General features: G+C 36.1%; 2 protein-coding genes across 3 annotated transcripts in view; one reads left to right on the top strand and one right to left on the bottom strand.

Moving 5' to 3' along the window:
* CTNNA3 (catenin alpha 3) overlaps nucleotides 1-27,905 on the bottom strand; it is a 1,956,715-nt gene that overhangs the window by 1,179,376 nt on the left and 749,434 nt on the right. The gene's annotated exons all lie outside the window — the stretch shown is intronic.
* LRRTM3 (leucine rich repeat transmembrane neuronal 3) overlaps nucleotides 1-27,905 on the top strand; it is a 219,500-nt gene that overhangs the window by 17,995 nt on the left and 173,600 nt on the right. The window lies entirely within an intron of this gene.

The raw sequence follows: 27,905 nt of genomic DNA, 5'->3' as shown, positions 1-27,905 counted from the left end.
CATCTCTTTGATGGCTTATTTATTGTCTAATTTATACTTACGATCTTTTGCTTCAATTTTTGTTTCATTCCCTTCCAAGTTTTCCCTTAGTATGTGTTCCCCTTACCCCCACCAAAGGGCCTTTAAGGATACTGTTCTCCTCCTTCATCAATTATTTTATTCCTTTCTTTTTTATCAATTACATCGTGTATTTCTGATGCATATAGCTTGACAATATATCAGATGCCTTGGGTTTGCAATCTACAGGCAGTGACTATTCAGAGAAAAATTCTAAAGGAGGCCATTTGACTTTAGTGACCTTGGCTTCTATATCTGTGTCTTTTCTCACACTCCTGACACTCTTGACACTCTTTTCCCCAATGTCCCTCCCCTCCACATCAAGTACACAGCCATAGCTACATAATGATTCTGGCCTATTCTTTGTTATCACATTTTGTTGCCAAGAAAAATCTTAAATTCTCTTCTGGTAATGACAAAAGATGATGCTTCACATGGGTGCTTGTGTGTGTGTGTGTGTGTGCATTTATTAAATGGCTTCTCTGACATAGCTGGTCCCTCTTCATGACATTCTTTAAAACATTTGCAAATTTCTACCTTGCCACATCTAAATTTTATCTTTTCCAACTTAAGCATCTCTAATTCTTTTAACCATTCCTAACATTCTCTGAGTCAGACACTGCTAAGTACTAAGTAAGAAACAATATTGTCACAACTCAAATGGATCCAACATTCTATATGTTCAGTCATTTATTTTTGGCTGTGTCTAAGTCTTTGTGTCCCCATTTAGGTTTTTTTCTTGGCAAAGATACTGAAATGATTTGCTATTTACTTCTTTAGTTCATTTTATAGATGAGGAAACTGAGGCAAATGGGGTTCAGCAACTTGTCCAATTTCACAAAACTAATGTCTAAGGCATTCTAATAGGGAAATATAAATAAAAATGAGCTTGAAATTATGGAGGACACACCAAGGACAAAGCTACTTGGTGTAGAGGTAAAATTAATGAGTCAACAGGGAAATAGGTGAACAACATGGCTAAGGATCCTCAAGTTATGGTGAGGGACTCATCAGGCAAGAAGAAGGCTGTGGTAAAGACTCATCCTTTGGTGGGCAAGGCAACTGCCATGGAGGTGGAATAGAATGAAAAGTGACCAGGAAGTTAAGATAACTCAATAAGTATCTTAATATTAAGCTAAAGAAATGAAACTTTTAACAGTATAGCGGCAAATATTCAACTGGCATGAACAATTACCTTTGGGGACAAAAGAGCTTTTTGAAATTTCTGAAACACTATTTCATAAGCAATTATCTATTTATCTATGAATAAAGTCATATTTGCCTATAAATATATGGACATAGCTATAATTCCTTCTATATAACCAACAAGTATGAGACACATAATGTTAGTGTTTTTAGGGATGTTATAGATCATCTAAGCCATTTGTAGCTAAGAAAATGGAGGCCCAGAAAAGAAAGTTTGAAGTTGTGATCTTCCATCTAGCCAGTCTGGGTATTTTTCATTCCCTGTTTACAAGATTGCAACTAGAGTTAGGGACTTAGATCTAGGATAGCTTTGCTAGAGGGAACTCTTGGCCTAGAAAATCCCTTTTCCAATGCAGGTTGGCTCCTCTGAGATTTAAAGTCTTAGCATAATGGTGTTATACTCATATAAACAGGGCTCACTAATCCATATATAAGTAGCCCTGAGGCCTAGATATTGATTTTGTTTTATGGTGTAATATTTATATGTTTTATTGATGTTTTATTTCTTTTGCTATTTCCCTATTACATTTGAATGTGGGTCAGGCCACCCTCACAAGTGTTCTGGGCCACATGCATATGTTTGGCACTTCTAGCCTAGAGCACTGAGAAGGTAAGTGATTTGTACAGAATCACAGAGGTAACTCTGGGTCAGAAGTGGTCTTGGAACCCAGGTCTTCTTGTGTTTGGAAATCATCTTTATCCAGTTTGCTTTAGTGCCTCTTGTGGGATCAGTCACCTTTTATTTTCTTTGACCATGCCTTTGATTTTATCAACACAGGTAGCACAGAGAGCTAATTGATGCAATAGAGAAAATATTGGATCTGGAGTCAGAAAGTTTTGAGTTCAAATTTAGTCTCAGATACTTACTAGCGGTGTGACCCTGAGTAAATCACTTAACTTCATGTGCCTCAGTTTCTTCATCTAGAAAAAAGATCTGGGAAGGGAAATAGCAAACTAATTCAGTATCTTTGTCAAGAAAATTACAAATGGGGTCATAAAGAGTTGAACATGACTAAAATGATGGGAAAAATAGATAGCTCTCAGTGAAGAATTTCTTTTTTTCAATAGTATTTTATTTTTCCAAATATGTGCAAAAATTGTTTTCAACATTCACCTTTGCAAAACCTTGTGTTCCAAAAGGAATTCCTTCTAATGCAAATAGATATCTGCTCTGAAACTTAGTCTAAGAGATTTATCTGTGGTACTCCAGGGGTCAGCAACCTTCTTAGACCAATATATGAAAAGATTTGAATTTGGAAGCCAGTTCTTTACCCACTACACTGTCTTTATCTTTTTATGCTTATCATTCTCATTACTAGTTAGATGACCATTCTAGCCCTTTCACCTTTTATTCTAATAACTACTGTACTCTAGAGCCCAGGGAGATTGACCATAGAGTGCTAGGAGCTAGACTATATCTATAAAATGATGTTCAATTAGAATATATGTTTGTTGTGAGGAACATTGATTTTATCCTGTATTATACCCACATACGCACATACCTAACACAGGGTCAGCACTTAAGAAATCCTGTTGATTGAACAATTGAAATGAATGAACTAATGATATGATTCTGAGCCTTATTTTAGCTAAAAATGGATAATCTAGGAAATGTCTGAAGTAGAACAACCAAGAGGGTGAAGGGGCTTTGAATCTTGGTCATATGAGGATCATTTGTTTTAAATGGAGGGTTGTATCTTTGGAGAAGAGAGGACTTGGGGAAGGAGAGAGGAAATAGCCACCTTCATCCATCTAAAGGGTTGCTATATAGAAGCAGGACTGAATTTTGTCTGTTCATCTCCAAAGGATATTAAGAGGAAGAAATTATGAAGAGATCAATCTAGACTTAGAAAGTAGGACTTCTTAACAATTAGAATTCCTAAATAGTAGAATGGGTAGCTTGGAGGAGAGAATGAGCTTTTCCATCATGGAGGACTCTCAGCAGGAGCTACATGTCTGCTTTTCTAGTTAGTTGTAGGGGCAATTCTTGGTCAGGATCGAATGGAACTAACACTTTTCAGAGATTCTTTCCAATGTTGAAATTTGTAATTTAATGATTGTATGAAACTGTATCCCTGTGGCTTTTCAGGTTATAATATGCTACCAGATGTCTCTGAGTATACAACAGGTATCCAGTAAAAGAAGGAGATAGTCATGGAGGTGGCTTTGAATTACGATGAAGGCTGCCATATGTAATGGGAAATAGGTCAAATGGGAAGAGCTTGAAAGATTACATCACACAATGTCTTCAACATTTTGGCTACACATAGAACTAGTAGATGCAAATACAATCCAAACCCTAGTGTGTATTTCACAAAAATATAACTCTCTCCTTGCCATCACTCTTCTTGGTAGGATTTTTCCTCTTCACTTAGGTTTTGGGCTATTTTTCTTAGATATCTTCTGTTGCTATAGTCTAGACTAAAGCACAATCCTGCTTACATCCGCTACAAGTAACCAGAAGGACTCTTTCCTGACAGGCCAAGACAGACTCAGACATGACATTATTGAATTTGATTATTCATATTTTTAAATCACTTTACTAAAATGCCCTTTCCAATAAAATAGATTTTCAACAATTGATGGTTAGTACAAGCCTGTCTAATTTCTCTTATCTCTACTATGACCCCAAAGGAAAAATACATGGTTTACTCATGAGCAATGAGTCTTAGCTCTCAGATCTCAGATCTCAGATAAAAGCTCTCAGATCAACACATCCTGTGTCCTGATTGCCCCTGTACTGTATTGCCCCTGATCTTCCTTTTCCTCTTGGTCTTTCCTTGAATCTTTTGGAACTCCTACCATTTCCACCCCCTGCAATACCACCCCATAGCCCTCAGAGTAAAACACTTCAGATGATACTCTGGAAATGTTAATGGATTCTAAAATCTAAGCTAGATAGTAATTATAGCCAGATATCATTTGTCTTTACTAATAAGGGAGTTCAGAAATCTAATTGCACTTACAACACTGCATAATTCCAATCATATATCTATACCTATATGTATATATATAAATACATACACATTTATATATATAGATAATATAATAGTCATGTATAAAATATATACATGTTAATTACAATATATGACTATATTAAATATACAATATACATAGATTAAATTTAATATCTATGTATTGATTTGAATTTAGAAATAGAAATGACGAAGTATCCTAATATATCTCAAAATAAATCATGCTTCAGTTCTGATTTCTGAGCTAGGATAGCTTTTTTTAAATATATATATTTGGCTATCTGATGATCACAAAAAAGGTTATTTTTCTCTTCCATTTTTGGATCCTTACATATGCTCACTTCCACCCATCATCTCTGCAAAGATACATGGTATCTTTGCCATCAAAACAGCAGATCTGCTTTTGGAGCAGAATGTTGACTTTCATTTAATCATAAACTTACAGTGTTGGAAGAGACCTAGAAAATCATTTTTGTCAAAGCAGAGAGTGTCCAGAGGAGGGTAAGTGGGGTGGTAAGATTATTTGACTTGGCCCCAGAGGGTGAAACAAGGAACAGTGGGGGAGAGTTGCAGAGTAAGGCAGATAGAAGCCAACTACAAAAACAGAAATAAAACAAAAAGCCAGCATGGCTCGAGGAGTTCCCTGGGAGGGATGAAGTGGGATGGGGCTGATAACTTGTTGTTGTCTTTTGATCTACAGGCACTGGTAGTTGGGAAATTCAAAGCCAATTGTCCTGAATACTATTACTGAGTTTTGAATCTATGGCCTTAAACTCCAATACTTGTTTGTGTTCATACCTCAGAATTTCCTCAGAGCCTTTTTAAGTGCCTTAGTTCTGCCTGGAATTTGATCCCGATACCCTGCACAGAACATACACTGGAGGATTGTTATTAATATCTAATATCAAGATCTCCAGAAAGTAGCAACATATAATGCAAAGAGGCCAGTCTTTGAAGTATAGATAGCACTTGACTTCTCATCCTAGATTTACTGATTATTTATTGCCTATGAGCCCTGGGTATGTCATTAATTTTTTCTGGGACTCATTACCTAAGAGGACTAGTAGCCAAAATACTGCTAGGAATGATAGATGATCTTGTTAGATAGATGGATGGTTAAATGGATGGATGATATAGATGTGATGCAAGATGATGTAATAGAGAGATGGTATAAATACAGAACTGTGTTCAAATCCTATCCCTGGCCCAAATTGTGGCTCCTGGGAAAGTAGCTTAATCTGTTAGTTTACCAAATCTAGGTGTTTCTCTAGAACCACAAGTTGCAGTGAAGGTGTCGATCTGCATTATGAAAAGGATTTTCCTGACCTAAGAGCCACTTAACTGAGAAGGGAGACACACACACACACACACACACACACACACACACCAGAGAAAAAGAGACAGAGACGCACACAGAGAGAGAGATATTAAGACAGAAAAAGAGACAGAGGATACCCCTCCAAATCTATAATTGTATCAGTGTGGAGAACCCCCATTATAGAACTATCCCTTCACACTGAAACTGTACATGAAGAACTGCAATTCATAGTCTTTATATAACATTAATTTTTATTTTTAATTTGAACTTAATATCAGATAGACTGGTTGTATGCAAAATTACCATAGAACAGTAAACTACAACATAAACATTTGACTGCAGATAAAACTGTAGGTCTTTGCTATTCACATCTTGCTATTCTTTTAAAATATATAATATGATCAGCTGGCAGGTTTCAAAGATCGCCTGCTGTTTTGTGCTTTTTAATGTATAGTCTTCAATAAGTTCCCCAAGCCCAGAGAGGTTATTGAGCCACAATCCCACAGCCAATCCTGGCAGATTTCAGGCTGTACCCCAGGTCTTCAGATGCCTCACCTAACTCACCCAATATTGGGCAGCTCATCATAAAATACAATCACAATGCTAATTACTATTATGCCAATTATTATTATTAAAAACTGTGGGACAAATACATTATCTGAATGTTAACAAAATGCTTTCCTCCCAGAGGTTCCATGAAAAAAGGACATCGAAATAGTATTTTCTCCAATTTGTCATTCAAGGAAAGAAGGTTTAAAAGGATCAAAGTGACTTAGTGACAGACATACAGTTACTAATCATTTCTAACATGAATCTCTTTCATTTTATATTTCAAGTAAAAAGCATTGAATTTCCACTTCCTGCCCTATCTCTTTAAAAGAAAAAGCAAAGCTCATATAACATACATGCAGAGGTGTATTTCCACCTGATCCCATTCTTGACCTTTACTCCAATCCCCTGTCAAGAAGAGGGCCAGAGTTAGACCTTTTTCAGTTGTCTGGGATTGTGGTTGGCCATTGAAACCATCTGAGCAATTATGTTTTCCAAAGACATTTGTCTTTTCATAGTATTGTATAACTAGTTCTCCTTACTGTATAAATTGCTCTTCTATTGAATGTTGAAGATAGGACTTGAACCTATATCTCTCTGTTCCAAGTCTAAGGACTCTTTGTTATGCCCTAAAATGCTCGTTGAATTGAAATGAATCGAATAAACTTATGAAGTAGCATATAGACAGGTAATTGACTGGGCAATAGAATCCCAATTTTTAAATGGAGGATTTTCCTCTCTTCTCCAAAGATAACCCCCCCCATTTAAAAATTGGGATAGTATTGCCCAGTCACTTACCTGTCTATATGCTACTTCATAAGCCCAATCCAAAGCTAAGGTCTGCAGGTCATGTCTGGAAGTCTCCTACAAAGATTCACCATATTCCCTTTTACAAAATGTTCACCAGGACGCTTGCCCCAGCAATCAATGGACAATTTATTCCCATGTTGTTGGATCTGTGCATAGTGGCCTAGTGATTAGTTAAGAGAAGGTATTTGATCTCCTAAATCCAATTTGTATTTCAATTATACCATCAGAGTACAGATGTCATCCCTGGTAATGCAATGCAATTGATTTACATTTAAAATACTTCTATATAGTCACAATAAAGACATGTATCCTGAATTCACCCTCGTTTGGGGCGAGACCTTTAGAAAATGCAACCATTTCTTCTAGAGCCCCATGCAGGAGTTAATTAAACATCTCCCACCTATTTTTAAAAGAAATAATAAAGAACAACCATAGAACCATAACAAAAAGAAAGGCACATATACTCCTAGAGGGCATGACGAATAGCTGCCCGGGAGATAGAAGTCCTCTGTGTCTCCCTGGGGGCGGTGTACAAGGCACACAGCTACCCCACAGTAGAGAGACAACATTTCTTCAGCTGATTTGCTTCATTAAAATGCACAGTTACAAGGGACCTTCTTAGAGCCTGCAGCTGAATGAGCTGTGTCTCAGTTTTACTCCAGTGTCATGGACGATGCTACAGAGAAAACATCCCTCCCCCCCCCATCACTATTTAACTCTGAAATCTCCCTATGCCAGCACAAAACAAATTATCCAAGCCCATTTCCACTCCTAAAATATAAAGGGTGAGACACTGATCAAGATGATTTGGAACCAGAATGCCATGACAATATCCTATACGTCTTTCCAAGTAGTTATAAATGACACTCCCTAAGTCTGTTTTAAGGAATGGGTCTTCTTCTTGTCTGAGGCCAGTCAGTTGCTTTATTATGGTCAGACATGTTGCCCTTGAAACTGAGAACTAACCTGCCTGATAATGGAGTTTATAAGAGACATGACAAGTGAAAGTTAAACCTCAGATTTATCATGGAAAATGTAGTCCGCAGTATGATTCTTCAGGATGCATTTGAAGAACTCATGATGAGCCATGGGGAGGGTGAGAGAGGGGAATGGCAACAGCTGCAGCCTTGACCAAGCCATTGTGCCAGCCAAGTGATGGAGTAGCATGGATCGTGGTGTTTAGAAAGAGAGAAAGTAAAGCAAGATGTCTCTGCAAAAAGTGTTTACAAATCTCTTTTTTAATTAGGTAGAAATCTTAGAGGAGTCAGGCAAATAGCCTCTCCCTCCCTCGTAGTCTCGGAGCTAAACTAACATTCTTTATTTGATAAGATCCACAAAATATACAAATCAAAGTGATCAGAATCGTTCTCCTCATTAGAAAAAAAATGATTTTTGCTTGTTTGGAAGTGGACGTGAAGGGGTGTTTTCAGTAAAGTAGGAAGATTTAAATAGGTAGGGGAAAGTAGGTTCAGTTTGCAGGCTTGTGGAAATGACCATATATGCTTAAAGATTAATGTCTCAAGTGGCAAATTAAACTGAAAGATTAATCAATCTTCCAGGAAGGGATGGCTGCTGCCTACCACTTTCAAGCTGTTGCCTAGTATTCAGAGTAGTGTCTTAAAATTCCCTTTTCATAGCCCTGAATAGAAAATTTCCACTGTTAAATATGGCTTTTTTCCCTCCTAATTCCACATCATGTCCATTTTGTGATCAATTTATTCCCAGCATAATTGCAATTCTATATGACATCTCAATTTGAAAAATCTACACAATGGAGCAGCTAGATGGTGCAGTGAATAGAGCACCAGCCCTAAACTCAAATCTGATTTCAGACACTTAACACTCTCCAGCTGTGTGACCCTGGGCAAGTCACTTAACTCCAATTGCCTCAGGGGAAAAAAAAATCTATGCCATGTTTTTATTCTATTGTCTTTCCCCTCTCTCTTTTTTATTTCCACTTTTTCTAAAATTTAGAATCTGTCAAATTCTTCCCAGTTTTCAGGAGGTAGGATGTTACTGCATCAGGGCTCTGTGTGCTACCTGAATGTCTGAAGGAGTTAGTTCCTGACTTCCTAGTGAGGAAAGGATGAACAGACTTTGGTGCTGAAGAAAAGAGAATATATGTATGTGTAAGAAGAAATATAATATATAACATAACATGCTGTGTTGTATGACAGTATGACAATATAACAAGGAATGGTATAATAGGTTATTATATGTAATATAATATAATCAATACAAAATAATATAACATAATATATATAATATTCTTTAAGTTCATATTCTATCTATAACCTAGGTATGCTTTCTCTCTCTACATAGAGAGATATACAGATAATACATATGTGCATTTTTTATATTTCTCTACATATATATTTCTACACATATGTGTGTGTTACTGTCTCTCTGTGTATGTGTGGGTGTATGAAATATAGAGAGCAGGACCTAGAATCAAGAAGACTCATCTTCCTAAGTTTAGATCTGGCCTTAAACACTTACTAGCTATATGTCATCCATCTCTTTTTGCCTCGGTTTTTACATCTGTAAGATAAACTGGAAAACAAAAAAAGGCAAACTACTTTAGTATCTTTGCCTAGAAAACCCCAACTAGGTCACAAAGAGTCATGTATGACTGAAATGGTAGAATAACAACAGTATTGTAGATATAGATATAGATATGTATGTTCAATACACACATATAAATGTGTATTTATATATGTTGGGGGAGATTAAGATACATGTTTGTATGTATGTGTTGAATTTGATTTTTCTATAAACCTGTAAGATTGTTGGTTCCTGGCTTTAGTTCACAGAAATAGGCCTTTATTGAATTATTCCTGTCACACAGTGCCCCATTTCCTCACCCAAATGACTCAGACACAAATATTTCTGGTTATAGCTCTTGAGTGCACTAATGTTGAAATTCATACAGGGAGGGGAAATTCACTATATGCTGATGTAGCTTGTTCTTCTTTGGGATGGTTCCTATAATTAGGAAAATTTTACTCATGTTAGTGTAAAAATGTTTTTTTTAGTTTGTATCTGATGCTCCAGGAATAAAATTATAATGTATATTTTGCTAGATATTATGTATATATATGCACATATATGTATTTATAATAAACTACAAAGATATGTATATATGGATATATATACATATGCACTTTCAAAAAGTCTATTTAAATCCAGATATGGTGATCAAAACACTTGCCCATAAGAAATTTCCAAAAGGTCCAATTAAGCCAAACTCAGATCAGTTATGAAGACCAGTCTTGATTCTCAAAAACAGATAATGAAAGGGGGAAAAAATCCTTCCTTTTTCTCAAAAAAGAGGTAGGGAACCACACCTGTGCTATCATATACAGCCATTCTGTTGGTCAGTTTTGGCAGACTTTATTCTTTGTTTAAAAAGAACATTCAAAGTGTGTGTGAATTGGGTGGAAGGAGTAAGAGACCGTACAAATGGACAGAATTAAATAAAAGCTTAGTCCTATGAACTAAAACCCAGAATCAACGAGCCTGTAGAAAGTTGGAATTCAACATTATAACAATCAAGAGTCATAATCATAAATGTTTGTGCTTGAAATATATGATAATAAAGGTATTCAGTTGGAAGAGGGTAAGGGGTTAGGACACTAGATTATATGGGAGAAGACAGAGACCCCAGAATTGTGACATGAAACTTTTCCAGTGGAAGGAAATCAATGAACTCACCCTAGTACATGGAAGGATAAGAAGTATTAGTGAGACCCTCTCAATGTGACATCAGGTAACAAAACCCCACCTGCTGCTTAGTTCTATGTCTAATAGATTTGGTGTACATGAACTGAATTGGGTTTGTAATATCCCTTTTGTGCCTCCATTTTATCAGTCCAGGGGAAAGATTTAATTCTTGCCTTTCACTTGAAGCAGGCTTATATTTTGTTATTTTTATACAATGAAAAAGAGCAGAAATGAAAATGTCTTTCTGGCATCAGTAGTGCACAAGAGCTAAAAATTTACAGGTTTGAACACAACTCTCCCAAATCATTCCTCTGTGAGTTCACTAGCTAATTAATTGTTTCATGATTGTAAACTGTTAAATCTTAGATTTTTTTTGACATAGGTGCATAAGAGAAGGACATCATTAGCTGAAATGAGAAATGCACAGTGCCAAAGCTCTCCATATTAAATCTTTACAATGTGACTCCCATCACAGATTATTGTAATTTGTTTTGTTTCTTATTTCTTATCTTATTAATCATTTATTATATTATTATCTTATTCTTTTGAAAAGAGCCTTAGTCTAAGCTCATTTTTCAACTACGCTATTGGCTTTCTCAATGAGTAATTGCTAAATGATTCCTTTGGTGGACATCAAAATATTTTTAATAGCAACAGCCACCAAAGTGTTAAATAGGCTTGCTTATAGTGAATAGTGTTGCTTCTGGAAATCAAAGACAAGACTTGTTAGGAAGATGAGCAAGAAAGGAAGGAGGGAAAGATATTACCTAAGGAAGATCGTGTCTTCTTTCTTTCTTGAAATATGAAATCCTTTAGAATTTTGCCAAGTCCTTAAACTGAAGTCCAGTAAGTGGAAAGCTCTTGAATAATTCATAATTTTGACATCTGGGAAGCTTTGGAAGGAATTTCTTTGTCTGTTACATTGCTCTCTGCTCACCTCCTAAGACAACTTGTGTTCTGAATATAAATATTCTGATTTCAGAAGGAGCAGGTGGCAGGGAGCCCTGAGGCCATCTTGTGTCATCTGTACTGTAGTAGGACTCCCCTCTGCAGCATCCCTGAGGCCATCTAGTCAAGGGCCTGTATCACTTCTCAAGGCAGACCATTCTACTGTTGCTCATCTATGTTAATTAGAATCCCCCACACACCCCGAGACATCAAACCTAAATGATACTTTATACATTTTTTAACTCTTTGATCCAGATTCAGTCAAACCAAGGGCAATTGAACCAAGTTTGTTTTTTCCTCTGTGTTACAACTCTTCAATACTTGAATTCAAGGATCATATCTCCATTGCCTTCTCTTTTCCATGATAACTACCACCACTACCTCATCCAACACCTATTCCTTCAACCAGCACTTATTTACATGACATTCTTCTTCAACTTGTTCACTCTCCTAGTAACTTTGCTTCAGACTAGATTCACTATGTTCAGCCTTTCCTAAAATGTTACATCCAGAATTCAATACAATATCCTTAATATGTCCTTCCCAGGTCAGATTTTAGAAGGACTGTCAAATCTTTCTGGAAGCCATATCTTGATTTATGGAACCTAACCACTGTGATCTGGCAGAAAGAGAGCTAACTTTGAAGTTCAAAAGAATCCATAACATAACCTTGCCTCTGAAATATTCTAGCTCTGTGACATTGGAACATGGTAGATTCTTAATAAATGTTTGATTGATTAATTGAATTAACCTGTCAGTCTCTAAGACAACTGTCAAGACTAGCAAATACCGAGGAGTTGCAGATCAACATATCTAGAAGCAATTTATATACCAGAAGTTAACTGTACCAATGAAATAAAAGGTTCAGGCAGCAGGAAAGAATTAAGGAAGGAAAGAAGAAAGAAAGAAAAGGAGCAAAAAAACCAAGCCTTTATGAAGGGCCTATTATGTATCAGGCATTATATCAAGAACTTCACAAGTATTATTTTGATATATTTTCACAACAATCCTGGGAGGTAGGCTCTGTTATTATCTGCACTTTACAAGTAAAAGAAACTGTGGCAAACATGGGTTGATTGTCAAAGATTCCCATAAGTAAATATCATATTTGAATTTATATTCATAACTACAAATCGAGCACTCTATCCTCTCAATCATTTAGCTGCCAAAAACAACCGAAATTATAAACATTCCTTTTAATACACTGCTGATTCCTTCAGAGCTAGTCATCCATTAGAATCATAAGATATCCCCTCCAATAAAGGATTTCTGTTTCTTTTACTTGGTACTTATTAATTGATGTCTAGAGTCCAAGTGTCGGACTTTAAATTTATCTGTAAGTATGTCCTTATTTTAAGTCACTGCATTAGCCTCTCATCATAAAGTTGGATTCTGAAATCTATTTTCTAACATTTTAGTTATCTCACCTGGCCAAAAAATAATCCCAGTTCATTTTTAACAGGTAGCCTCTGATAGCTAGTATTTCTCATCTGTTCATTAAAACAGGGAGACTTCAAGATGACTAATGAGAAAGGTTAACCTCAAAAGTGAGAATATGAATGTTGTGATAAGGAAGGGAAAAACTCAGGTACATAAAAATGTGATGCTTAGGAGGCAAGTACATGGTATAACAGAAAAAGAGCTAAGATGAGAGTTGGGAACACTTCTGTAAATTCTGTCTTAGATATTTAAGAGCTATGTAACTCTAGTCAATTCATACATCTCTCAATCTTAGTTTACTCATCTGAAAAAAATATGATAATAATCTTGGTCTCTTTCCTCACAGAGTTTTAGCTAGGATCAAAGTGATAATATATGCAAAGTACTCTACAAGTCTGAAATGTTTATCAGTGTCAGCTATCATCACTACAAAGTTGCATGTTACATGCAGTCAGATACAGATTTTAATTCAATTAAACATTTGTTAAGTGTTTACTACATGAAAGTCACTGGGCTAGAAACTAGCAGTACAAATTTTCTTTTTTTATCTTCTTGTTTTTATTTGGTTATGGACAGGGCCAGCCTTCTACAAAATGTGCAAATAGATTAAATTCATTTCATCACTTTTCCCAGCTTTCTTCCACTTCATAGGTTCACCAGTCCTGTTCACCATTCTTGACCATTTCCCTTCATTCCTTTTCTCTCCAATGTCCCCTTAATAAAAAAAAGAACACAATTTTTATCAACTAGTCATTCATGTACAAGGAGAGAGCACCCTTCAGTCTTCTCAAAGCAGGGGACTCTGGAGTCTGGAGTAAACTTCCAAGAAAGCTAAGAATTCACGAAAGTGATAGGTATATCTGAAGGATGAGGGGAAATAGATTAGAACATGGAGAGAAGAGTTGCAATGCTGTTCTTGGGAAGGGTAAAAGTTTGGTTAGGACTTAGAATATACACAAGAGATATATCTGAAATAAATTTGGAAGGCCAGATTCTGAAGGTAAAAGGCTCAGGAGTTCAGATTCTATCTTAAAAATAATGGTGAACCACTGTTTATTGTTGAGTTGGGGAAGGATAGAATTAGACCTGTGACTGGAGGAAAATCACTTTGGCAACTCTATGGGAAATGGATTGGAAAAGAAAGACTTTGGACACGGGAGGATCAATTAGGATGTATTTCTCACAGATCTCACAAATCCCACAGATGATAGAGCCTGAATGAGGGTAGTGGTCATGTGAATAGAGAGAACAGGACATAAGTGATAGAAGTTTGAGAAATAAAGTTGATAAGATTGGGCAACTCACTGAATATTGATATGGGAGAGAGAAGAGTCAAGTTGCTTCATGACTAAAAGAAAAGTGGTGCTTTTAATAGAAATTAGAAGAATTTAAAAGAAATTTAGAAGAGCAATAAGTTTTGGAATGGAGGAATGTTAAATTATGCTTTGGATACATTAAACACTAGATAACTAGATGGTTCCCAAGTGGAACCAATAAACAGTTTTCCCTCTTCCTTTTCACTGCCATAGCTCTTTCAAGACTTTTTTTTTTTGCTAAAATATCATATTCTACATGTGACCTTTCTTTGTTCTCAACCATTACTTGTACCTTCCATCTGAGACTACCTTCAATTTGCCCAATATAGTCTCGTGTTCATATAATTACTTAAATCTTATTTAATTAGTTTAGGCCTGTCCATAACCAAATAAAAACCATGAATATGAAAAAAAGAATTAGAAAGTGATTTCTGTAAGAATAAGAACTGTGTGTTTTCTTTCTTCATATCTAGAGTTTGTCACACTCAGTAAATATTTAATAAATGCTTGATGACTGACAGATGGCTAGAAATTCAGGAGAGGGATTCAAGTGGGAATTCAGGAGAGGGATTCAAGTTGGATATATAATTTTGGAGTTTTTTCATTGATGTGATAATTGAACCTAGGAAGGCTTCAATAATTAAGCTTATATAAAAGGACAAGAAAAGAGGGGCCAGAATATAATTTGAGGAAATTCCACATTTTACAAGAAGAATAAAAATGGGGTAATTGAGCTATAGAACCTAAGAAGGAATAATCACCAAAGTAGAAAGAGAACCAGGAGAGACCAGTCTTGAAGAAGTCAAAAAAAACAAAACATGAAAAAAGAATGGCATAAGCTTGGAGACTAAGAAAATATCACCAAACTCAGCATACGAATAAGAAACTGCTATTATCATTGATGTTATTATCATCAGTAGTGGTAATAGTCATGTTTAATACTTTTGTGTGCAGAATCCATGGAAAATAGCATCATCAGACTCAGTCCTTGTCATCATGGAATTTCCAGCGTAGTCTTATAGTTGTACAATTAATGGCCATTCCTAGTTTCATTAAGAAATCTTTCTTTTCAGGGTTTGCAATTAGAATTCTTCCTGATACAATTTGATTAATGTATTATTTGCCTAATGTTCATTGATCCAGGGAACTGAACCACAAGGTAAAACATGGCTCATTTTCTTCCCAACATCTGTAACTGCATGAACAATACTATAGCATCTTGTAGGTGCCAGCCCTTAACGCAACCTATCCCTGCTGTTGAAGAAATGAGATAACTAACAATCTGTCTTTTTGATCATTGTGTCATCGCCTGAACACTTATTGCTAAAGTAAAGCAGAACAAATTCCTGAAATTCATTAATGAACTCTAAATCAGAACTCAACAAGTTCTACCACAAATCTCAATGAAATATTCCTTTGAAGAAATCAGAGTGGGGCAAAGAGAAAAGAGAAGGAATGAAATTAATCAAATAGAGGCTAATGAATTACAATCTCAAAGAACTAATTTCAAACATAAGTATATTAAAAGTCAGGTAAAATATCCATATCTATCCTCAAAGCTATAAAGAGAGAAAAACAAGGATATAAGAGAAAGGACGTGAGACATGAATTTGAATCCTGATTCTAACATTTACTACCAAGGTAATCATTAAGACATCACTTAACTTACCTGTAAATGAAGATTAAGATCTACTACCCTCTCACAATCATTGTGAGAAAAGGGTTTTATAAAACCTAAAGACAAATATGTGTGAACTGTTAATATTATTCAAGGTAAAGCATGTAGACTTATATAAAGGCAATATGGAATGGTAGATAGAATACTAAAGTTAGTCCAGCAGATCTAAGTTCAAATCTTGAACTAGCTGTATGACTATGGATGACAGTTAACTTTTCCAAACCTCAATTTTCTTATGTGTTAAATGGGTGCAGTGATATCTGCAACTTCTACTACACAGTATCATCACAGATTCAAAAGAGAGATTATGTGCTAAACATTTTAAAGTCTTAAAATACTATATATTATATTATGTTTTATACATATATATATATATATATATATATATTAGTTATTCTGTGAAGGGATATACATCAAAGGTTGAGTTAGACAATTTGAAAGCTTTCAGACTACCTTGAATCAAAGGGGATAGAGTTAATTGGGTATGGGGGAAGGGAGCTATTCAAAGACACATTAAAACCATTCAGCCTTTCCCATTGCTTCTTTTCCATATTCTCCAAAAAGCACAACTGTGAAACTTTGTTTTTGAAGACACATTTCTGAAAGTCCTTTGGTCTCTCAAGTTTCAATCAGAAGGATGGGATTACTTTAACAAAATATCCTTCATCCCATCTCTATCTTTACCCTTTGCTTCAGTTACACTTCCCACTGATTTGCAATAGGGCAGTTACAGGGCATGGATTCTTAATGGATGGCACATCGACTGATGTTGGTTTCTTTTGTTCCAATGCTGTTGGATGAAAGCAAGAGTGTGTTTATTACACAACAATCATTCTGCAGAGCACACCCGAGCACTAGCACGGTGAGCATCCCCTTGGAAAATCAACTTGAAAAAGAGAAAAACTCAGTTGCTGATGGGGTTTTTTTAAGTTACTATGGAGCAGTGAGTAGAGAATTGGATATGATCAGTCATTTTGTGCATGGGTTTCAAAAATTTGTACACTGTGCAACTCAAAATCCATTCTTTTGCTACTTGGCAAAGAAAAGACTGCTTGATGTTAGGTTCAGATAAGTTACAACTTTATAGGATATGTCAGTCATATTTAAAGAGAAGAATCATTCAAATAATATATTATTTTAACAATAGATGCAAAAGGCACAGATATGGAAATTACAAGGTAAGAAGAGTAGAATTTTTGAGGATGATTAAGTACAATAAAGAGAAAGTGATTTACGATAGAAGACTTCATGTCTCAATTCCAAGATTGGCAGACCCACTTCTTCCATATCAGCAGAAATATCTGTAACAGTTAGAAAGGCTGAGCTTCTATTCAACTTCTTAATGATGATTCAGCATTGGCTTAGAGGTAATTCTTGAGTCTTGAGGACTATTCCAGTTGAGTATAAAGTCTACCCAATTTGGTATAAAGACTATCAATTATAAAGTCTTTTTATAGGTTCATGTTGATGAACCATCTGTCTTCTCAGAACTAGCTTATTTAAAATAATAATGATAATGATAATTTTCTTCTCTTTTATAATCTCTCCCCCACTACCCTCATATTAAATACCATTAAATGAAAAGCAAATCCTTCAGTGCATAAATATATAGTCCCTTCAACACAAATTCCCATATTGGATATGTACAAAAATAGATGTCTCTCTTTTATCTTAGGTTCATCATCTGTCTAGGAGAAAGTGATCGATACCTTTTTGGACTTGAGTCATTGCATTGGTAGAAGTCTCAAATCTTTCAAAGTTGTTTTTCTCTTTAATGTTTTTAATCATTAATGATGATTTGACATTGGCTACTTTGACTCACTTCACTCCTATCTGATTACCGAATCCACCCTGGTTTTCTCCATAGTAGTTATAATACAACATGCACATGTCTCAATATATCTAGCCAATCTTCTAATTAACTTAGCTAAATTTGGAGAGATTCATCACCCAGATGTTGATCGCCAGGGAAGAATTACTCATGGTGACTGCAGTTTATTGAATCATCTACTATGGGATTTTGAGGCTGTGATCAGCATCAAAACAGGGAAATTCACGTACCTAAAACTAGATTGCATGAGCACCAATATAATACATCTGAGCATCAATTTATGGAGGAAGGACCTTTACTAGTTTGGTGGCATAAAGTTCCATCACTAGATGATATAAACAACAAAAATAAATATTTACTAGATGTCAGCTATGTGCAAAACATGGAACTGTGCCCCAGGCACAAAGAGAGAAAATAGTTTCTACTAGTTAACTGGAGGAAGAGCATAGATTGTTATAAAAACAGCAGTAGAAGGTCAATATGTCATGAACCATCAGCAGCTAAATAACCTCCAAAATTACTTTGTATATATTTATATGTGGACCATATTTGTTCTAACCATTGTAAGAAAATAAGCTCCTTGAGGGCATGTCATAGTTTATTTTTATATTTATATGCTCAATGTCTAACACTTTCCCTGAACATGTTGCTGTTCAGACATTTCAATCATGTCTGACTCTTCATGAACCCATTTCAGATTTTCTTCCAATGATACTGAACAGGCTTGTCATTTCTTTCTTCAGAAATTTTACAGATGAGGAAACTAAGGCAAATAAAGTTAATTGACCAAAATCACATAGCTAGCAAGAATCTGAGGTTACATCTGAACTCACGTCTTCCTGACTCCAGGCTTGTCATTTATCCATTGTACCTGCACTTACAAGATCTTTAAGAAATGTTTATTGTTGAGTATTCTGAGACCATCAAATATGATAAGGGCCTTGAATATACATGAAGAGTTGGCAAGGACATTAGAAATCATTTCAACCAAAGCCCTCTAGGATCACACTGCTAGTGTAAATTGTCTTCCTGAATCCTGTCCAACTCTATTCACTATAATGTGTTGTCTTGCAAATGAGAGAATTACTATTTGAGGCACATAATTTGAATCTACTACTGTTTCCACTGTGTTGTATTATACTAGAGAAATAATTTTGTAACTCAGGGATATGAGATATTGTTGGGGTAGGTTCTCCTGCTGTCAATAGAGATTATAAATTGTCTCTAGTTTAGCAGATGGTCTTCAAAAGTTGGAAAATCTCTTGATGAGTCCTAGCTGAGATTGTCATTATTTAATTTATTTACTTATTCATTCAACAAACATCGGTTAACCACATACTGTGTGCTAGGCATTGTCATGGGAGCAGAGAACTCAAACAATAATTTAATAATCCCTGTGCTCCAGGAGCTTACATTCTATTACAATCTTCCAAAAATAGACCTGCCATGCATTACTAGAATTATACATAAATCCTTCCCAGATTGATAGCACATATCATTGTTGTTGTTTAGTCTTTGAAATCCCAGTGTTCATTTCACACTATGAGGAAGCATCAGAGGATGAGACTATTGAAGGAGAAGGCTCAATAATGACACAACATACCAAAACCTAAGGGATGCAGCCAAAACAGTTCTTAGAGGAAATTTTATGTTTATAAATATTTACATGAATAAAATAGAGAAAGAGCAGATCAATGAATTGGGAAGGTGACTAAAAAAGCTAGAAAAAGAAAAAAAAATTAAGAAGGAAGGATATAAGTGTCAAATGATAGAATTGGCCATAAACTCTATAGATTTCCCATGAAGAAAAAGTACTAGGGGCTGATGTCATGGAAGAATAATTTGTAAAAGATGGGGAAAGAATGAAAATTTCCTAATAAATGAAGGCTCTAATGGAAGAAATAGAGTACCTCTTCACTGACAGTTTCAAATTAGAATTGGTTGGAAATTCCTGTTCTGTAACCTATAGCCTTGGTGAGTTATTTGGGCCATTGACCATTACCACAGCCACTGTGTGCCAAATTCAGATCTCTTGATTTAATGATGGTCTTCTATCTCCTCCTCTCATTCTACTACATTTTCTCACTAGGACTTCACTACATCCGTGGAACCCCAAGTTTGTCTCTTCTTCTCTACTTCTATACCTTCCCAAAAAAATCTTCACAACAACCATGAAAGAGAAGTAATGAAATTATCAACACCAATTTGATCAATAAGATGACTGAGACTGCCTACTACATGCTAGGCAGTGAAGATACAAATACCAAAGTAAAACTACCTTTACACTGAGGGAATTTACATTTTCCACAGGTAAACGGCATAAATAACTTATAAACATATAAACATATATGACAATATACCTCTAAATAGCATGCCATAGAAGATAGAACCTAACCTATCTTCCTAAGAACCTACAGATAAGAAGACTTTGGTGTGATTCTTGCATCACACATGTATTACTCATTTGATGAAAAGCATGGCATTTACCTTTCTAAACCTTTTTCTTTGTCTTAAAAATGTGAAGGTTGCATTCAATGACCTTTAAGTAACCTTATAGCTCAAAATCTACAATTTTATGAAAATAGATGGCTAACTCCAACATCTTAACCTTTAAAGTGTAAAATTACAAATCCTATGTAAGGATACGGACTGGATCTGTATAAATGCCATGCTTTCACCTTTCTACAACTTTTTCTTTGTCTTGAAAATGTGAAGATTAGATTCAATGACCTTTAAATGACCTTATCACTCAAAATCTACAATTTTATGAAAATAGATGATTATCTCCAACGTCTTAACCTTTAAAGTATAAAATTACAAATCCTATGTAAGGATGGGGACTAGATCTGTGTTCATCAAGGAAGAGTAGTCCCTTGTGAGAAAATTCCCTATTGCAATTCACATCAGAAATTTCTTTGCAACTTCTACTCAAAAAATTGCCTCAATGATTGAGAAGTTATAAGATTTCCCCAGGTCAAAAAGTCAGATTATGTCAATGGTAGAACTTGAATCTAGGCTTTCTTGACATGTAGGATAACTCTCCATCCATATATCTCTCTGCTTCTCCTTCTATATGAAAAAAAGATATGAATTTTAGGGAGAACTACCAGCACTTGGGGGAATCAGGAAAGGCTTTACATAATGAAAGACTCTTGAATTGAGCATTAAATTGCTATAAGGATTCTCTATCTCTTGACTCCAAGCATTTTCTCTTTCCTTCCCCCCTATAAAATGTTCTAGCTCTGCATTTCTGCCTATTAGCCCTGCTGAATCTTTTCAAGTCACAACTAAAGCCCCATCTTCTATAGGAAATGCTTCCCAATTTCCATCACTGAGAGTGCTTTCTGTCTCCAGTATTTCCTATTTATCCTGTAGATAGCTTACTTGTATATATTAATTTATCATTTCCCCCATTAGATTAGGAGCTGCTTGAGGGTAGGAGTTCGTCTCTTTTTATAATCCTAAAGCTTATTAAAATACCTTAAAATATCGTATAGTAGGCACTTACTAAATGTTATCTATTGCTTGACCGACAAGAGTCATTGGTAGAACATAGTCATTACCGCTGATATCTCATAGATAAAGAAACTGAGAAGGGAAACATCTTGTCTAAAGTCACACAACTGGCAAATGGCAAGATTGGGCTAAAGTCTTTTGCCTCCTTTTCACTGCCCCTTCCATGATCCTTTCTTGCTTTGGATTCAAGAGGGATTAGATGTTCTGAGTTTATAGAAGCTGAAAAGACATCAGGTAAACATTCTGTTTGAAACTCTGGCTGAAATGGATGATTTGTCTCTGAGCCCAGATCTGTGACTTTTAGCTGCTATGACCAAATTGGAAAGCAATCAATATTTCCTGTCCTACTGAGTCCATTTCCTCCCTCAAACTTTCTTTAATATAAAATGGGGACCAAAATCACTGTAATCACCAGTAGAGTAGAACAGCAGTTGTCTTAACAGCTGTATGGTTCCCAAAGGAGCTACTAAGATTAAAATAAAAAATATTTCTAATTGAAACCATGGCACGAGGATAGAGCTAGCTGGGCCGAGATGATTTGAGGGGAGCGTGTTTTATGCAACTTCCAAAGGGACTTTGGAGCTTTCAATAGGAAGGAAGTCATTTTCAGCTTGCCCCAAGAATGAATACTTTTTAGTGGACTAGGATGATATTGAATCTGAAAGAAAAGAAAGTTCTTTGGAATGATAGAACATTGAAGCTATAGGGATGATATGGGTAATCTAGCCCAGTTCCCAAGATTTGTTTTGGTTTTGTTCCTATTGTTTTGTTTTTGGAGGAAACTAGGGTTTAAAGATGGGAAGTTATATGGCCACAGTTATATAACAAGGGAAAAGCAGAACTAAGAGTGGAAAATGGTTGTACAGGTTTGATTCTGTTCTCTCTGGCTGTCTCTAACTTCAGTCTCCAGAGAATCCCTCAGGCAAAGCCAGTTTTATGTCAATTTTCATATACCACTTGGTTCCTTATGCAATGTGTTCTGGCAAAACAATCATGACCCTGAATTCTGAACTACTCCAGAGGAGAAAAGGTATAGAGTAGGGGAAGAGTATCCAATGGGGCATCAGGAATCCCAGATGGACCACTCACTACTTTTGCAAATGATGTGTTTAAAAAGAAAAACAACTAGCACCTCATGTCCTTTTCATGGCTACCTTTGGTGTCCACCTGTCAATCAACTATCATCTGGGACTCCAAGAAGCTGTAGCATGCAGATGGGCTAAACCAGTTTGGGGACAAATGATAGGCTTTAAACACACTGGTGAGTTGAGGAAATGTGTGACCCCAAGCATGTGAAGAGTTTCTCTGATAGAATGGGTGGATGAGTACAATTTAATTTGTTCCAGTTCCATGATGGTGGCTGAAGCAGGTGCAATGGAGTGACTAGAACTTGGTCACACATCTACTACATCCTGGGTCATTGTCAGGCATTTTGAGTTTTGTCTTGCTTCCTGGACTTTGATGACTCTGAAAGACAGCGACTGATGACTCTGTGCGACTCTGCACTAAATCCAGTTCATGTATACATTATCATCCCATGATGTTATTGGTCCTTTTAAAAAATGAAGGATGAACAACAATAATGACGATGAATTAAAAACAACTCTCTCCCCCAATGGGTCTCAGTTTCTTCCTTTATAAAATGAAGGGGGTAGGAATCATATGAGGATCTTTAATATCCTCTACAGGTTTGACTGTATGATCCAGTGAAACTATCAAATATTCCAATAGAACTGAAAGTTTTCTTTGAGCCTAATGCCAGGACAGACATTGGGACTGGCTACACATTTTACTGCTCCTTGTATAATTCTGATGAAATCCAAAAATCAAACAATCTGTGAAGCAGCAAGTATTTATTAAACACCTCCAAGAAGCAGGTGATATTTCTGGTACATTCTAGGGCTAGGATAAAAAGGAAACAGTCCCTAATCTCAAGGAAATGCCAAAATATCATGAAGACAACATAAGGCAACATCTATATGTATATGCATGCATGCATACATACACATACACACAATGTATTTCCTGTTCTGCTGAGCCCATTTTTTTCTCTGAAACTTTACCTACTATAAAGGTGGGGACCAAAACCATTTTAGCTGAGTAGAACAGCAGTTGGGTAACAGCTGCTTAGTTCCCAAATGTGCTGCTAAGATTAAAATGATGTGCATACATAACAGATGGTAACATCATTATGCAGATATAAGAGAGGTATACATTGCATAAATATATATGGGCACATATAATGTGCATGTTTGTGATTTATATATATATGCATATATATGCATTATATACATGTATAAGTATGTGTCACAAGGTAAAGTCTGTGGTGGGTGAGAATCCTAGAAAGTTCGGCCTAGGGAACAATTTGAAGGAGCCAAGGGGTCATAATAGGCACAGATGGTGAAGAAGTGTATCCCATGTACAGTAAACCATCACTGTCAAAATTCACAGAGAGAAGATATGGAGGGTCATCAATATCTGACCACAACACAGAGTGCAAAAACTAGAATTATATAGAATAAAGATGGAAAGGAAGTTAAGGTCAGTTTGTGGAATGATTTAAAACGTATCCACCATCTCCTCCTTTTCCTTATACCTGAATTTAAAAAGGCAAAATAAAGGAGATGGCAGCTCTTTTGTCCTGTACCCAAGAAAGCCATATCTAGAATAGGGAGCCCTGGTCCAAGGGTCATATTTTAGGAGGCATATGAAGTATTATGTGTTTTCAAAGAAGGATTCATTCTGGCTTATTGTAATTATTATTCTTAAAACCTGGCACCAATGACAGAACATAATATTTTACAATTCTCTTTAGAAGGTTAGGGAAATGCAAAAACTCTCAGGTAAAAATGATTGAAGGAAATAGAGCTGATTATATAAGGGTTGGGTTGAGAAGTAGTGATCAGGATGTTCCTCATTCGACTTCATGAGCTTATGTGCCAAGAGTCTTTGATTTTTTTGCAAGGCTCTGGGGCATTTGCAAGCATCTTTTTTGATATGGTACAGAAATGCTAACCATCACCTTATTAAGCCAGCAGCAACTCCTAAGTGCATCTCAGACACTAAGATTACCCTAAGATGAAGTGTTTCGCATGGAGCCACTCTTCAACGACTTAAAATTTTGATGAGTTTCGGTGATAAAGGTAGTTTCAATAGATGTGGTTGTCCAGGACTCTTGGGATAATGGACCCTTGTTAAAAAAAAATTACTCCGCTGTGATTTTTGTCCTTTTTTATTGCCCCCTTACATATGTCTTCTAGAGTAGCAAGGAATGGGGTGAGACATAGGATTTTCCTCTTTTTTCCAAAGGAAAAGAAAATAAGTCCTTGAAAATGAGAGTTGGAATCCCTTTTATATTTTAGGAATTGTGACTCCAGAATCTAGCCTTCAATAGACAGAAAGATTTCTTAGGGCTTGGGTTTGCTACAAGAACAATGGCAAGTTCAAGGTTTCAGAGATAGCAGGATCTAAAGAGATTAAGATTCTAGAACAGCAGATCCATCAGAAGCAGAGTACAGCAAAAGTGTCCCTGGCTATTTGATAAGCAAGAGGACCACATATGAATCATTAGAAAAAAGATCAGAGTCTTACCATCCCCTAACTTAACAGTGAGTTATTTGAATAGTGAAGATCAATGACGTCAAGGTCATATAGAATCAGGGGTCACTAAACTATGTGCAAGGTTCCCTGCCTCCTGCATTTTGACTTGGGTTCAAATTGTGAGGTTACCCATGTTTTATTGCATTTTTATTTATGTTGTCAAATATTTCCCAATTGTGTCTTAATCTGGTTCAGGCTACACAGAAGAGGGTTGTGGATGACTTCATTGCATGGGCCATATATTTGACATCTCTACTGAAGCTGATAGAAAGATATCTTTGGATTCATATAGATGAAAATCCAAGAAGTCTGACCTAAGATACACTATGGTTGTATGACCATAGACAAGTCATAGGAGCTTGAACCCAGGCAAAACTCTAAGATTATAAATTACCAATGGCTGGTCTGCATCCACAAAATTCCCATATCCAAGAAGAAGTGACCTGATTTACGTGGCCAATAATTCTGTTCATCAAAGGATTAAGTTCTAGAAAGAGCTTTTGTGATTTATTTTTAAACTCACACTCCAAGATCCAGCATGGTGAAGTGAACAAAGGGCTGATCTTGGAGTTAGGAAAACTTGGATTCAAATGCTTTGGAAACATAAAGTCTGTATATTCCTGGTTAAATAATTTAATCAAGCAGTGTTGTCGGCATCTCTCTAGAACTAAATTTCAGAGGAAGTTTACATCACCAGGAGTTCTCTTATACCAATTATTCACAAATCAGCCTATCCCTATCCCTAAACCCATTTCTACTAAGGAAAAAGTTGGTAATATAATATTTTTTCCCCTTCTAAGTCAATGGGAGCTCTGTGTCCAGAGGAGCAAGTTAAGAGGGAAGAATCCCGGAAAGCATCCCCATTTAGAACATTTTTGCTAACGGGCTCTGGGTGCCATCCAAAGAGCCAAGAGGAGTTAATGACCTTCTCTAATTGCTTTCCTTACTCCCGGTCAGCGACTTTGGCCCAGGGGAGCATGAAAGCCCAATCAGTAACAATTCCAAGTTTGCAGAAGAAGCTATCAGCAAAGGCAGAGTGAAAACCCCTGCTCTGTTCAGTATTCACTTATCCTTAGCATCAGCACATCCCTTTAGGTTACCCTGAGTGGTTGATAACCTACCTGGAGCTTTGACCCATCAACTCCGCATGTTGGCAATTGACTGAATCTAGCCAGCACCTTCCCTCAATTTCCCAAATGACCCATAAAGATGTTTAAAGAAGGGTTTGGTAATCTTCTTCAGATGGGCTATTTGTCGCAGCACTGAGCCATTTAGGAAAAACCTCCTTGCCTCAAACTGGCCTACTAGCATCTGCCTGGAGAAAATGGAAAAGGGATCAAGAAAGCTGGTTTAGGATTTTCTCCCTTTTAATCAAAGGCCAGGTGATTGCATTTTGGGGCCTCATTTTTTGGAAAGATAAATCATACAATTGTCCTTTCCTGAAATATTTTTCAACCTTTGGAAGAGGAATATTATAATTCTACCGTGGGCAGCATGACTCATGGAGTGTTTGTATTTTTTTTAAATAGCCATAGAAGGATAGACATTTTAAATACTGACATTCTTTTCCTATGGAAGTTAAACTCCTTGAGAACGGGGGTGATATAACTTGCTATCACGAGCCCCTACCAATGCCTGGCAGAGAAGACATGTTTTAAAAAAGCTTTTTTACTGATTAATACAAACTGTATATGTGTGTGCATACAAAATATACATATATACACAAACATGCATATATACATAAATATGTACACACATATACACATAGATAGATAAATAGGCAAACATACATACACATACATATACCAGTGCCATATGCTAGAAAGAACCTTTGAAGACCTCAGTTCAAATCCCACTTTGACACATTACTTATATAATCCTGAGCCAATAAATTCTCATCTTATGGATCTTGGACAACTTTATAGAACGTATATATTAAATCTTAGATTGGTTATAATGGGTGGAAGAAAAGGGTTTCTAAGCAAAGAGTTCCCCACAGCTAGAAAATACTTGATCCTTCATGGATCCAAGTGTTGATTACCTCATATACAAGAAGAGGCAACCAAAACTTCTTCATGGATGCTGGAAAAGGAAATTGACTAGAATCACGATGAGAGTTAAACCAAGCAAATACTGCATGGGCATCAATCTATCAGACATTTGTCAATCATTTATAAAGTGTCTACTCTCTTCCAGACACTCTGTTAGGTACCTGACAAACACATAAAGACAAAAAATATAACAACCTCTATTTACTTAATTCTAACATCCATGAGAGTAACTCTGAGCTACTGGCAATGTAAAGTCTTAACAATGTTAGGAAATTTCATAGGAATGATTTATGTAAAGTTTATGCTTCTGTCTCATGGGAGTATGGTGATGTTTATTAGCTGTGTGAACTTGGACAAATCACTTAAAATCCATTTCCTTAAATGTGAAATGGAGGTAACAACCTACTTCTTCCCCAGGGTTATTAAGAAAATAAAATAAGTTAATATTTGTAAAGGGCTTAGCACAATTCCTGACACATAGTAAGCATCATATAGGTTATATCTATCTATCTATCCACCCATCTAGCTAGCTGTCATAAAAGGGCATGTGTGTGTGTGTGTGTGTGTGTGTGTGTGTGTGTGTGTAAGAGAAAGAGAATAGTGATGATGATGATGGTGATGATGATGATGATACTTTTGTTGTTACTTTCTAGGGCTGAAGTTAGGAAGAGCCGAGTTAAAATTTGGTTTCAGACCTTCACCAGCTATGTAACCCTTTTCACATCATTACCCTTCTATGCCTCAATTGTCCCCACCAATAAAATGAAAGGGTCAAACTAGATGGTCTCTAAGGTTCTTATATCTTTAAAACCATGACCAAGGTTTATTTCAACTGCTGTTTTTTCCCCTAAAGCTTTTTCTGAAATCCTCCTTCTTTCCCCTCCCCT

The sequence above is a fragment of the Sarcophilus harrisii genome, chromosome 2, assembly GCF_902635505.1.
Source record: "Sarcophilus harrisii chromosome 2, mSarHar1.11, whole genome shotgun sequence".
NCBI lineage: Eukaryota > Metazoa > Chordata > Mammalia > Dasyuromorphia > Dasyuridae > Sarcophilus > Sarcophilus harrisii.
Note: the sequence above shows the minus strand (reverse complement) of the source record. Positions and strands in the feature narration are given on the sequence as shown.